The following is a 14,534-nucleotide window of genomic DNA, read 5'->3' on the forward strand; positions in this document are numbered from 1 at the left end:
AAAATACAGAACTTGAAGAAATTGATAACAATTCAGTGAATCGGAATCGAAACAAAAATGCGTATGTAAATATAATTATAAAATAGAAATAAAAAACGGGAAAAAAAATAAGAATAGCCCTTTCACAAGCAACCATAATTCTCCCTCCCTTCATACCCTGGACAAGTAAAGAAAAAAAAATACAGCTAGAGAAACGAAGCAAAGATGAAAAGCAAGGAAAGGGAAGGAAAGCCGTCTCTCGGTACCTGGTACCCTGCCCAGATATCAAGATGTACGTAGGACCTATTCTCCGCGATTTGAAAAACAACGTGCATAACATCACAATTATTATGATGGTCATTTCAAAAAGTTCCTTGGTTGTTTTCAAGTTATTTAATTTGCCATTGAGGGACTGCGCGAATGCACACGCTCCTACAGGAAATGAATGAAAAAGTCGCAAATAGACTCCGCCGTTCAATCCGATACTGTACTGTATAGCCGGTATACAGATCGGCACGTGAGACAAGCGCAGAGGCGATGGATATGAATATTCATGAGCAGGTATTGATGTCATTTGGTCTCAAGGTGGCGCTCTTCATTTGTTATGTCCATTTCAAAATCTGCATCAAAAGAAAGCTCACTTGGTAAAATTTATCTTCTTTATATATTTTTTTGAGAATAAAAACAGTTCTTTTGGCCAATGCAATATATTTTATGGACTCAGAACTTGTTTATGAGTATTTTGAAAAGCGAAGAGTGAAATCTAAAAGAAAGTTTTGAAATAAACCAATGTCACAATTTACCTTTAATAATGCAAGCACAAAGCGCGAGCAGAAAATTGTTGATATTGTGATCTGAAACTGGATAATGAGTTAAATAGAGAACAAATTGAATATCTGAATAAACATGAGCGTGTTTCAGATTTAGACCTAGAATCTCGGCATTTTACACATCTATCAGCGAGCGCGAAGCGCGAGCTTAAACTATTTGATATTCCGATCTGAAAAAAGAGTAAATTTCAGCTATATATTTCAAGCACTTTGTGGGAAAATTGTGAGGTGGGACTATCTTCCTATTCCTCTTACTAAGCGCAAGATGAAACAAAAGGGACAATTTAATCATTAAATTGATATCTTATTTATTAATGCATAATGCGGGCGAGAAATCTGATGATATTATGGCCTGAAAACTGGACATTTCAAGCACTTTTGTAATTAGGAATAGAATGCATCAGTTAAAACATTTTAACCATCAATGCGAGCGCAAATCGCGAGCCAAAATCTTTGATAAACTGTCATGAAAATCAATATTGAGACATTAATAAATCGCCAATCAAAATACGAGTAGCACTATCTGCTACGTTTTGACAATCAGACTTGAAAAGGGATATTTTCAAACTAAATGGAATACACAAAATAATAGGTACTGAATAAATCGAATTTTGCGAGTGCTCAGTGCGAGTAGAAAATGTCAATATTCAGACCATAAAAGCTGTAACTTTTACAGATCACTTTTTTAAAAATCCGTTTGTAAATCACACAAAATATTGAAAGTTTGATTTCCGAGGTGAAATGTATAATGTATATTGACTTCCAAACATGATATTTAAGCTCCATATTGAAAAATCACCTAACAGGCAATGCGAGCGCGAAGCGCGAGCGAAAATTTTATATAGTGACATGAAAGATTATTTTTATTTTCCAAGTTTTCCCCTCATCTTATTTTATTTACTCTGGAAAATTTGACAAGCCAAAAAAAACAAAGGTTTTCGCCCAAAATGTAAGGTCATTTAGTCCAAAATACACGTATTATTTCGAATGTGAATGATGCATTTTTCTCCATCATAAAAGACCAAAAATAGTAGGGGGGACATTTGATATTGTGTCCCCCCTACTATTTTTGGTAGGGGGGACACGTCCCCCCTGTCCCCCCTGGGATTTCCGCCCATGCTTACAAATAAGTGAATATATCCGAACCGAGGCTGAATTAAGGTAAATCAACTCAAGGAATAGCAGCAGACGATATGCACCGACGATGAATTTCACGTGGCTGGAATACATTGTCACTCGTTCTGTTAGATAAAATGTATATCTCATTATTTTGACTAAATTACGAAACTCGGAAAATTAATATTCTACATAAAATTTAAGTAACACCTGGTACTATTTTTTGAATTACGATAAAATATTTTTGAAGCAAAGAAATAGAGGTAAATTAAAATAAGATATAAAGGATCATCCACTTAGCCGCATGCGATTGTAAACAAACAATCAAAAGCACATGGCCAGCTTGCTCCACTGAACTGAAAATACGTATTTTCAGTTCAGTGGCTTGCTCGCCCATAGAGTTGGATAAAGCGTATATAGCTTTATGCAACTCAATGTGCTCGCCGTGCTGATTGTTTACAATCGAATGCGAGCTAGGCGGATGATCTTTTATATCTAATTTTAATTCACCTCATTTTCTTTGCTTCAAAAAGGTTTTATCGTAATTCAAAAAATATAGTACCAGGTGTTACTTAATTTTTATGTAGAATACTAATTCTCCGAGTTTCGTAATTTAGTCAAAATAATGAGATAGAAATTTTATCTAACAGAACGAGTGACAATCTCCCAGCCACGTGAAATTCATCGTCGGTGCATATCGTCTGCTGTTATTCCTTGAGTTGATTTACCTCCAGCCTAGGTTCGGATATATTCACTTGTTTGTAAGTACAGTTATATCATTATTTTCATTCTCATTATGTTGTTGATAGAAGAAAGAGACTATATAGCTCTGTCTGGATGTGGTCGTGATGGAATTCATTTTCATGGATTTGACCCGCGGAGCAGCTATCAGCTGCATGTGTTGGTAGCGAATCGGCATGCAAGTTGAATTGTCCGACTCATAATCACCGGCGTAATTCCCCTAATGTAGGCCTTATCCACGTCACTTTGTTTTTCTAGAGCTAGAAACTTCATCATCATTCTCTTCATCTTCATAATCATCAATTTGAAAATCCAAATCTAGATAAAATTCTGGGTTTTCTTTCATTTTGGGATCGAAGTATTCAGTGACAATGTGGAGAAAACGTACCCTCGCAACAGGTTTTGCATGCAAGTGGAGCTTCACGTTGGAGAGCCAATTACGCCTCTCGTACAGAAAGTGACGTCATGAAAAATCTCCAATTTCGCGGACGTAATTCTGCGTGTTTGAAGCATTCAGAGAGAGAACTTTAAACTATCAATTAACTGAGTTCCATCGGTCTCCATGATAAATGGTTTATACCATCGTGTTCTCCTTATTTTCTCCTTTAATTTGATATATGATTCTATATTTTTACGATTTTCAATATAGTTCTACTTTAAGGGTATCAAGAACACCAATTTTTTTAAAGGTGGTTTTGAAAGACTGGTCAATGGTCAATAGCGGGGCCAAAACGTATTTAGGGTGTGTTTTTTTTCCAGAAATTTTTTTTTTAGACTGGCCAAACGTGTTTAGGGTATGTTTTTCCCCAAGCTTTTCTCCCCGGGGCTTTTTCCTCCTCGTTTCTGATAAGTGTTCGGGCCCGAGACAAAACTTTTTTAGGGATTATACTGGCGACAACTTGTTTAGGGGCCAAAATGTGAAAATAAAGCCCGCGAAAAACTTGTTTAGGGTTTTTTTTTGCACACACAGAAAAACTCGTTAAGGGGGTGTTTGGAAATAATTTAGTCACGCATGTGTACAGCAATACATTTTAATACGATTTAAGAAAAAAAATGTTATGAGCGCACATTATATATGGCTAGAAAGAGTATCTTATACCAAATGATTTGATACCATTGTATGTTGTATGTCTTCACGCCTGGATAATCAGTAGGTATTGCAGTGATGTAAATTTTGACTTGCGCCAAAGTAAGGCATATAACTGCAATGAATGAATCCAGATGCCAATAAAGTCAAAATCCTCCATGTTCATGATGTTAGTCAACATACATGTATTTGCTAATCTATTTCAATAAAATTGACTTGAGAATTGATACTAAAATGTGTTTATTAAACTATTATAGTGTAAATTACTTAAAAGGTGTTTTGAAATGGATTTCAATGAAACCCATGTTTTGTAGGATATGACATCATTGACATGGTTCGAATGTCCCGTTAATTATGAGATTAGTTTATTCAAAAGAAATCAGCTCGTTTTCGCGCTTGATGTTTTTTTTTTAGTACTAATAAAGATTACAATAAAGCTGTTTTTATAGCGCAAATCACATTATTATATATAACGTCCCTATGTGCTTCGAAGGGACTTGGACAATATTCAGTTATTACCCTGGCTTTAGCCCTACAGCCTTTTACAGCGCAGAAGCATTTCAAGGAATCAATTCTTGCCAGGTACCCATTTACATCACCTGGGTGAAGTGCAGCACAATGTTGACCAATTTCTTGCAGAAAGTATACCTGGCTAATGAGCGCACGATTCGCCACTCTAAAGTGAATCATATTTTTGTTTGTGCCCCCCGCACCTCATACCGTGACCAAAATAACAAAAATAATTTATTCTTACATTTTCTTTGGGAGGAATTACATTGCAAAGTGTGTCTTCAATGAAAGTTTGATTTGCAACTGTCTTGGTAAATCGCCCAAAGTATCCACATCTCGTCGGGTAGGTATCCCGGACTCGTCTCAATACTTTCACTGCCTCGGCTGGATGGACGAGAATTGCACGGACGAAAGTTTTCCCGACCCATCGTAATGTAAAAGATGCCTGTTTGGATCGAAAGAGTGATAATTACACATAAAATACACTCATAAAACAATATTTCAAAACTAAATACTTCTCAAGTTTTTTCCCCACATTTTCATAATGGTAGTGGCGAAATAAACCACGGAATTTCCATGAAATGAACCACAAAAGTTAAGGGGCACCAAGTGACGTTTGACTGAAAAGTTAAACGTGAACGAGAAAATGTTTTTTGACCTTTTTGAAATGAAAATATTTTCTTTTGATAGATTTTGACATAAAATTCAGAAAATAACATTTCGTCTTTTCTTTCCTTTTTTCTCTCCTTCTTATTCCCAACATGCCTCATCAAACCCCACTGCTCCCCAAAACAGTATATCTGTTTTACATGATTGTAGACATGCTGTCTCTATTGGATCTGGAATTGGTATACATGGGTTAAATTCGTCCTGTTCTTGAAAACTACACACCAGTTTTTAATGGTGGGCTTACACAGAAACATTTAAGAGGTTTTATTCAGAAGAGCTTGTAGAATCATATTGTGCCCAAACTACACAGATTATTCTAGTGCTTCCCTATCTTATGAAATTTCTACTCTTGAATCCAGAAGGGAGAAACTCTGCGTGGATTTCTTTAACCAAACATGCAACATTTAGTGCCTGGTTACCTCATCCAAAAAAACTTAACCATCAATCTCCGACATACTCCTATAGATATCAGCAATACAAATGTAAAACAAATCGATTCCGCGATCTTCTGAATAAAGACATACCTAATCAATAAACCCAGTACTCCTTCAAAAGCAATAGGCATATTTGCAATATCAATTTTTAAATGGATGAGGAAAGCAACACTTTTATTAGAGTAATTTTACAATACAGGGGAGGGAAAGTGTGACATCAGACTGAAAACATAAATTCCATTATAAAATGCTCTGAACACACTGAGTAATCAAACATTCATGAGATATCCATATTACCAGAGGAGACAGTTCAAGCAGTCTCCAATGATATGGATATAATTCATATTTTTCTCTTACGTATGGGTTTCTATTGGATTTTATTATGAATTATGCTTGGTGTCCACCATAACAAATGTTACATGACTTAGAGAATTAACTTATTTTCTTCATGCAAAAGTTCGGCATCTTCAAGTATAAAGTTTGTGGTTACATATAATTATATCCTGCCAATTAAACATGGCTGTGTTCATTTCTTCGCATATTTTCTCCTACCTCTAAAAATGCATGGAACACTTGTTACAGTGTCTAAACGTGGAACATTTGTTACCAAAAAACAAGGTGGACACCAAAAGTAACGCGTGTACCACTTTTGGAAAATACGTAATTTGATACCTTTAATTTACAATGTATGTATGTTCTATTCCCTGCATACCTAACATGGTAGCAACATAATTACAACAAATGAGAACAAAATACATATGAAATATTTACATAAGTTGCATCACATGTATACCATGTTTGAGCATGTCACATTTTGGTGTCCTAAAATTGACTATTTTTCCTATAAAAAGCCTTGTAAAATGAAAATGAGTTTTTGTCTTTGGGCCTAATTTTATCATGTTTATCTTTACTATCTCTACATCATGAGATACATGTACATGTAAGGATCCCTGAAAAAAATCAATACATTTGACCTTAAAATATTTGAAATATGACATGTTCAAAACTCTGTTGGAAAATCTCTCCACTATCATAAAAATACTTATTTGATATCCATATATTTTAATGACCTTTTACAACTTTTTTTTATTGTTTTTATTTTACCACTTCCTCATTATTCTATGTACATGTATCTTTATTTATTGCCATGTAAAGTTGCCCTCTTAACTACATACATATTTCTTATCTCAGTATTCACAAAATTAATGTTGCTGTTTTTTAATGTTTGAAATATGTAATGAGTCTATTGTATGTACTTGGTATACATGACCAATTCAGCCATGTGACTGCGACTCATGTTTTTAATAAACCTTGTATTAAATTGAATAGACATAAAACTCATGACATAGCCTTTATTTTTCTTCCGGTTTTTTTCCTCTTAACATGCTCAAGTGATGCTTGGAAAATTGTAGGAGAACTTTGAAATGAGGAATGATAATGGAAACCTTTTATCACAAGGACAAAAGGACAAAACCTACGCTGTTACCATGGCAACAGTTTCCAATACATGGACAAAAATATGTCTTGCCTATCTTTACCCCAAGATAATTGTGTGAACCAAATCTCATAAGTAATTAAGTAGTTCAAACCCAAAGATTGTTACCTAATTTGGAGCATACAATATGTTGTTACCATGGCAAGACGTCGAAGACGATTTCCGACACACACAAAATACATGTATGTGTCTCGCACATCTTCGCCTCGAAACCAATGTGTCAGTCAAATTTCATGAGAATTGGTTGACAAATGATGAAATAATTAAAACTGCAATTTTTTTCACCGAGTTTTTGCATATAAGTCGTTACCATGACAACCATGACAAGAAAAGAAATAGCATATCATTCTAATAAAGAAACGTGGCGTATGACAGCCATTCATTTACCAGCAAAAATAACCGTAGAAGTCTGCCCCACACTATACTCTGTATTGTTGATATTAGTTCATGAAAAAAAAGAGGAAAATTTTAATAAAATCAACATTAGTTTTGGATAAAGCAATCGGATTTAAACTGAACCTTGTGATCCCACACAAGGTTCAATAGAGGCCCAAATGTATCATGCGTAATTCTACCCGACTTTCAATCCGGCGAACTTCAAAATACGCCCATGGGTCCTAGACCAATCATTATAAGATATATACATAAATTTGTGCAAATATTGGTGAAAATGTAATGGATTTGAATTTAACTGTAAAACTTTGTGTGAAAAGTATTTTTCTGGTCGCCCATGGTACATTAACATGATTAAGTGCCCCTTCCGCGAGTTAACTATATTCCTTCGCCATGATAAATCATGAAATTTTAATTTGAGAACTAAAGATAAAATATGAAATGATAGAATAGTAGGCTACCTTATATTTCCCATCTCCAAGATAGACGATTTCTCCATCGGGAGAAGCCCCAGCTTTGAGGTCATTATTAAAAATCCTGACCCGGAAGTAATCTCCTCCATTAACTTTTGGAACATGTTTAGCGTCTTTGGCCTGGATGATTATGTCAAGGCGATCACATATGTGGTACTCTGTTTCGGCATCCTTTATTTGAAAAGTAGAAAGCCGATCACTTGTCACGCCAGCAGTTTCCTTGTGAAAATGTAAAGCAAACACATATATTGTAATGATGTTAAAACGACTGACATAATATTATAATGCTTGAAGTAATGGCATCCCAAACCATGCAAACATACATAAAAGACAAACGTGTTCATTCTGCAAAATGGGAAATGATGATAATCACCACATTGCTTAGTTTATTTGATGATAATAATGATAATAAAACATTTACAGCGCCTTTTCTATAAAGATACAAAGCGAATTATACATGTAGGCCTTATATAGAAAGAATTAGTAACGATGTTATAATATCATTAAATGTAGATATAAACATATGCGAAAGAAAATGAAAGACCAATCTACTCACCGGTCTTGAGTTATTAATCTCTTTTGTTGGTGTTTGTATAGTAGTGTGAAAAGTATCATATCTCGTGCCATTTGATGAATCCACCTGCTATAAAAATAGACAATGAATTAACTGGTATTTAAGTTTGTTCCATGTTTGGGTGTGGTTGACATTATAGTCAATATTTGGACATGGCGGAGAAGAAAAAAAGACGGCAGAATAAATACTTTTCAAAGAGTGTGATTACAATACCCAATTTTTTAATTGAATTCTCCTTGGTCAACATGCCCCAACTCCCCCCCCCCAAAAAAAAAAGTGGAACGTCTCTGGCAGTCTCGCCTTTTAGATCATGTGACATAAAACTCAGACAGGATCTTCAGTGATACACCATTACCCTTGTGTGATTGTGTCTAAGTTTCATGAACTAGATCTATATACTTTCTAAGTTATGACGACATTCCAAAAACTTAACCTTATTAGTTAAGATTTCGTTATTGATTCACCCCACATGGTCTAAGTTCATCGACCCTAAATGACCTTTGACCTTGATCATGTGACCTGAAACCAATGCAGGATGTTTAGTAAAATTGATTACCCTTATGTCCAAGTTTCATGAACTAGGTCCATATACTTTCTAAGTTATGATGTCATTTCAAAAACTTAACCTTATAGGTTAAGATTTGATGTTGACGACACCATCGCCGCCGTCGGAAAAGCGGCGCCTATAGTCTCACTTTGCTGCAGGCGAGACAAAAATCAGCTCGCGCTCATAATATTATTATTCTTATATTCCTACATGTCAATCAGTGCTTAAAACGTTCCCTTTTGGGGTCAATAAACACAAAATTAATCAGCTCGCGCTTCGCGCTCGTATTAGTACGATACGTGAAAATTATACGTAGAATGTACGATTTTCTGAAATCTGAATATAATATCTTTTAGCTCGCGCTTCGCTCTCGCATCTGTTGATCAATGAGATACATGTGCTATTCTTGAATACATACAAACATTCCTTAAAATAACTACTTTTATCCCAGTGTAAATGGCTATTGAGCGCGCTTCGCTCGCTTAATAAAAGGGTCTCACAATTTTTGTTTGTGACCCCCATGCCGTGACCCACAATCTCGACTGAAATGCAATATTTTCATGATCATTATCATTTTCATTAATACTTTTGTTTTAATTATCATAATTAATATGACTGTAGTTATCATCATTATTATTATTATTACTATTATATTTATTATTATAATTTTTATTATCAACATTATTATTGTTATTATTATCATTGTTATATATATTATTATCATTATTTCTTTTATCATTATTATTTTACTATTACTATTATTATTATTATTAGGACATCGATGCTTATAGTCATCAGACTCTTGGTATACCAGTCCTTCATTAATTCTGTTTGACAGCGGACGCAGGAGCGGAAACTGATTTCAATGCACATTTTTTTCTGTCAATTTCATTTCCCCACCCTATAGTATAATTGTATACGGTGAAGGTCCTTTTTGTTATGTTCTGTATTGAATTCCTTTGTATATCGCTGGAGCAATTAATGAGAAAGCAATTAACTTGCTTCAAACAAAACAATTTTTGTTATTTGATAATTGCAATAATTAACGTGTTTAAAGTGCAAAATAGTGGTGATACCAGCATTTGGCATCTTTAATTAATGTCCCCTCCCTGTGTTTATCTATGCCCCAATCCCTCCCCCCTCTCTCTTTTTTCGGTAAATAATAAACCAAATAGAAGATCAAATGACTTTAAATAGACCATGTGGTATTAACTGTCTGTCGACTACGTAATTTCAAATTGATAAGTTAACATTGTTTACTTTGAAAACAATTTTCTCGAGATAATCCAGAGTCATAATTTGATTTGATTTGATTTGATTTGATTTACCAATATAAAAACAATACATATAAAATTACAACATAATATAACATTGGATGGATCGTCCTACTCAGCTGAGCCACTGTTGAGAGGCGTATCTACGAAAAACAGTTTTGACCTCAACAGGGAATTTTACATTTAAATGAAATAATAAAACGTCAATGATGATTAATAGGCCTACTTCGTGACCGAAATATAATGATTGTTTCCTTTAATCTGTTAGTAAGTCAACTAATTTACAATACTTGGAATTGATCCCAGTATACACACTTCACCCGTGATCGTTACTATATGTCAGGTAAACTTTCAGAATGTCAATATTAACAACGTTTGTTTAAAGAGTATTCATAACAATTGGATAGATCTATGTCTGTAAAAGACTAGAGATCTACAGGTACATAAGTGTTGGGGTTTCCTCATTTGAAGTTTCAAATACGAAATACAAACATCATGACTAATGTATGCGTTGTTTCCTACAGTGTATTATTATCACATTAGTAGGTTTTGATGGCAGTTCATGGTAGAGTTTGACCAAATCGTTTCCAATTGGTTAGAACAAGGTGCGTATATTGCTTTTTATTTTATCACCAATTTTCGTCGGCGTTCATCCGAACCGTCGTATCAGTCAATTTTGGTCAAAAATTCAATTTTGAGAATTTTGCAGAAAATAAAAGTACAATTAAGTCCTATTCTTTTCATACATTTTTAACTAAATTTCTAGGCAGCAATTTATTCTAGTTTCTGAGATATGGGGCCGGGGATTTTCCCAGCGATTCCATACAAATTGTTGACAAAGTGCGCATATCTAAACGTGTACTGTAAAATAATAGCCGAACAAACATCAGCTAGATCGCGCGCATTGACATCGCGGTCAGGGTTGTGTTTTTACAGGGAAAATCTAAACCAGTGTTTCCACTCTTCCCGAAATTCGTTTAAAAAAAATCGACTTTTTCCAGGAGAGGTTCGGGAAATGACAACAATTCCAGGAAATTTCGGGAAATCCGAAAATTACAATTAAACAACAATTAAACGTAGCAAATTTTAATATTCAGGTTAAAGCATTGTTTATAGTCCGGTCTGTTAGCGTCAAAAACACCCTACTTGTGGACACAGTGGACAAAAGCATGATTTTTTCTCCAGACCTTTGTTTATGTATAAGAATTAAAAATGGGGTATGCTCCAAAAAATCTGGCTGCAGGAACAGTGAAAAAATGGGTGAAAATGTCAGAATTTATGAGTTTAGTTTGGTCTGATATATAGACTAGCGCTAGTGCAAAACTCAATAGCAGTGCATTATTTTGCATTGGTTTAGTTCTTGAATTCAGACCCTTTTTGAACAGATATTTTGTTTGTCCTCACATCTCAATGCACTAAATATCTGAATGCAGATGCTAAACAAGCCGAAGGGTGGCGGTGGAGGGGGTTGAATGTTGGTGTGTATGTACATATTTTGGTCTTGGTGTAAAGATGTGCAAGACACATTTTTTGCATGTGTTGCCATGGTAACAGTGTATTATGGCAAAATAAGGTTACAAATCTTGCAGTTAGAACTACTTCCTCTGTTTTCATCCGATTCTCATGAAATTTGGCACACACATTGGTCTTGAGGTGAAGATGTCTAAGACACATTTTGTGTGTCTTTCGGAAATTTTGTTGCCATGGTAACAACATATTATTTGGTGAAAATTGGGGAAAAAACCTTACAATTCAAACTGCTTCATCAGTTTTAAATCAATGCTCATGAAATTTGGCACACACATTGGTATTAAAGTAAAGATGTACAAGGCACTTTTTGTGATTGTTTCAGAAATTGTGTTGCCATGGTAACAACATATTATATGGCAAAATTTAGGTAAAAACCTTGCAATTTGAACTACTTCATCAGTTTCAAACCAATTCTCATGCATGATATGGCTCACACATTGGCCTTGAGATAAAGATGTGCAAGAACCTTTTTTTTTCATTTGTCAGAGAGTGCATTGCCTTGATAACCACATATAGCCAGAAATGCAGGGAAAACTCATCAATTGTGGATCAATCTACTTCTCAGTTTTCAGCCTGTGCTCAGAAAAGTTTACACAAATATTCATTTTGGGTAAAGATTCACATTCAGTGTTAAAGGGGAATCCAGCCTTGGTCATAAAATGTTGTGTGGAAAAGGAGAAAAATAAGAATGGTGAAAGTTTGAAAGCAATCGGACAAGCAAAATAAAGTTATGGCTGCTTTAAAATTAAGATCCCTAAGGCTACTAGTATGTAGATTTCAAATTGATAATGGGTAAGTAAATTATGACAAGGGGTGAGGCCGCAAGGACAACTTTCCCATTGGCCTTATACTTTGATTTTTGGTTTTCTCCTAAATTTCATTGGGGCCGTAATATAAACCTGTTAGTATAATGCTTTATGTCCTCATGAAAGAAAGATACAATTTGAAGTAAAACTTTTGAAAAAGACATTTTAGTCAATTAATTATTTCTGTACATGGAAGAGTGGTCCTTCCCTTACATCATTATGACATCACATGTGCGGCCAATTTGAAGTCTTCATGGGTATATAGTGATTACCAATGTTTACAACTTTTATATATTCACAACTTTCTTATGGTTTGTCCGATATTGTTCAAACTTTGACCTATTGTCTGATTTTTTCTTTTCCTCACAAAAACAAGTGTTTATTTGGTTTGGATTCCCCTTTAACATCATAAAATAGCGCAGGGTATTCATGGTATTAATTACCTTCAATAATATTTATAGGTTCTTTTTTTGGGGGGGCGGAGGAGGTCCTTAAAAACTGACAACATAAAAATATAGAAGGTTAAAGGACATGGCCATTAGGAACTTAAACACTCTTAAAGAAAGCACCCCTTCCATTTTTTTTTTTTTTTTTTTTTTTTTGGGGGGGGGGGGCCTTTAGAAAATTGCCACATAAAGAGTAAAAGGAAATAATTACAACTAGGAACTGACCCCCCCCCAAAAAAAAAAAAAAAAAAAAAAAAAAAAAAAAGGGGGGGGAAGAAAAATCCTTTACACTTCAGCGTATTAATTTAAAGCCTAAAACATTCTGGTTTGATAAAAGATCATTTCCGGTGCCCAATTAATCAACGTTTTATTTATCTCCTTCTACTCAGTCTTTGTTCATTTCAGTGTTTACTCTGACTTTCTTACATCACTTTTTGCACTTTTTGCACTTTAGAGCTTTACCATACCTTCTTGTTTTGTTTCCCCCCCCCCCTCTTTTTCTCCCTCTCTAAGTACATTTTTTTTGCTATTTTAATTCATTATTATCTAGCAACAACTATTCCATTTTGAATGCTTACACCAACACTGAAATATAATACCATGACATTTATTCTTTTCTTCATAATCTTCTAAACTCTATTTTGGCTACACTCTGTCCTAAATAATACTATTAGCTATATTTAATGTCTAGTTTAAAGAATTGAAGAAATGGCTGTCATGATATTATATTTCGGTAAAGGTGCATCAAATTCATAGTTGCAGCATTCAGAATGGAATAACTGTTGCTTGAAAAAAAAATGGATTTAGTTGTTTTCCGAAAATCCTCTGTGAAAATTTTAGTTATATCACTGAGTTTTCCCATTCCTGCAGTTACCACCATATGAAAGGGATATGACTAGAATATATGTAGAGAATTAAAAGTCATCATTTGCTCAATGAACAGTGAATACGTTCGTCCTTACTCCAATTCAAAATTATTTGCATTTTTTGTGACAGTCAGATCTTGCATCCAACAATTTTGCTACTGAAACATAATATTCATTTTTTGACAATTATACTGAAAAAATTAAATGAAATAAAATTGAAGGCAAAAAATTATTGTGCACATATGCATATTTTTGATATGGTATGCTATTGAGTCATGGATTTGCAAGTGAATTTCTAAAACAAGTGCAGAGATTTTTGTATATATATATATATATTTCTATAATTAGTTGCATGATTAAATGTTCACTTTATAATGTCAGAAAAAATATACTTGGAGAGAAGAGAGGGTAAAAAAAAGGAGAGAGGAAACATAAGATGGTATGGTGAAGCTCAAAATCAAGAGTGATGTGATATAGTTAAAAAGAAAGAGTAGGAATGGAATATGAATAAAAGACTGAGTATGAGAATATAAATAAACAATGATTAATTGGCTACTGTAAACAATTTTTTACCAAAGCAGAATGCATTAAACATCAAATGAATGGTCTGAACTCTGAAGTGCAAATGAATCTTCTTACCTTTTAATGGGGGGGGGGGGGCATTTTTCTGCTAAAAAAATATATCAGCCCCATTTGTTTGCGGGGGGGGGGGTTAAGTTCTTAGTCATAATCCTTTAACTTTTACTTTTATGAGGTCATTTTCT

The 14,534-nt window shown here is 34.3% G+C and overlaps 1 long non-coding RNA gene across 1 annotated transcript; it reads right to left on the reverse strand.

Moving 5' to 3' along the window:
* Window positions 1-4,507: 4,507 nt before the first annotated feature.
* LOC129275249 (uncharacterized) lies at window positions 4,508-8,376 on the reverse strand. The gene is made up of 3 exons (XR_010295577.1): window positions 8,284-8,376; window positions 7,716-7,946; window positions 4,508-4,708 (listed from the first exon to the last, which is right to left on the reverse strand). It is a non-coding gene; the product is annotated as an uncharacterized LOC129275249 (long non-coding RNA).
* Window positions 8,377-14,534: the final 6,158 nt, after the last annotated feature.

Source organism: Lytechinus pictus, chromosome 13, assembly GCF_037042905.1.
Source record: "Lytechinus pictus isolate F3 Inbred chromosome 13, Lp3.0, whole genome shotgun sequence".
Taxonomy (NCBI): domain Eukaryota; kingdom Metazoa; phylum Echinodermata; class Echinoidea; order Temnopleuroida; family Toxopneustidae; genus Lytechinus; species Lytechinus pictus.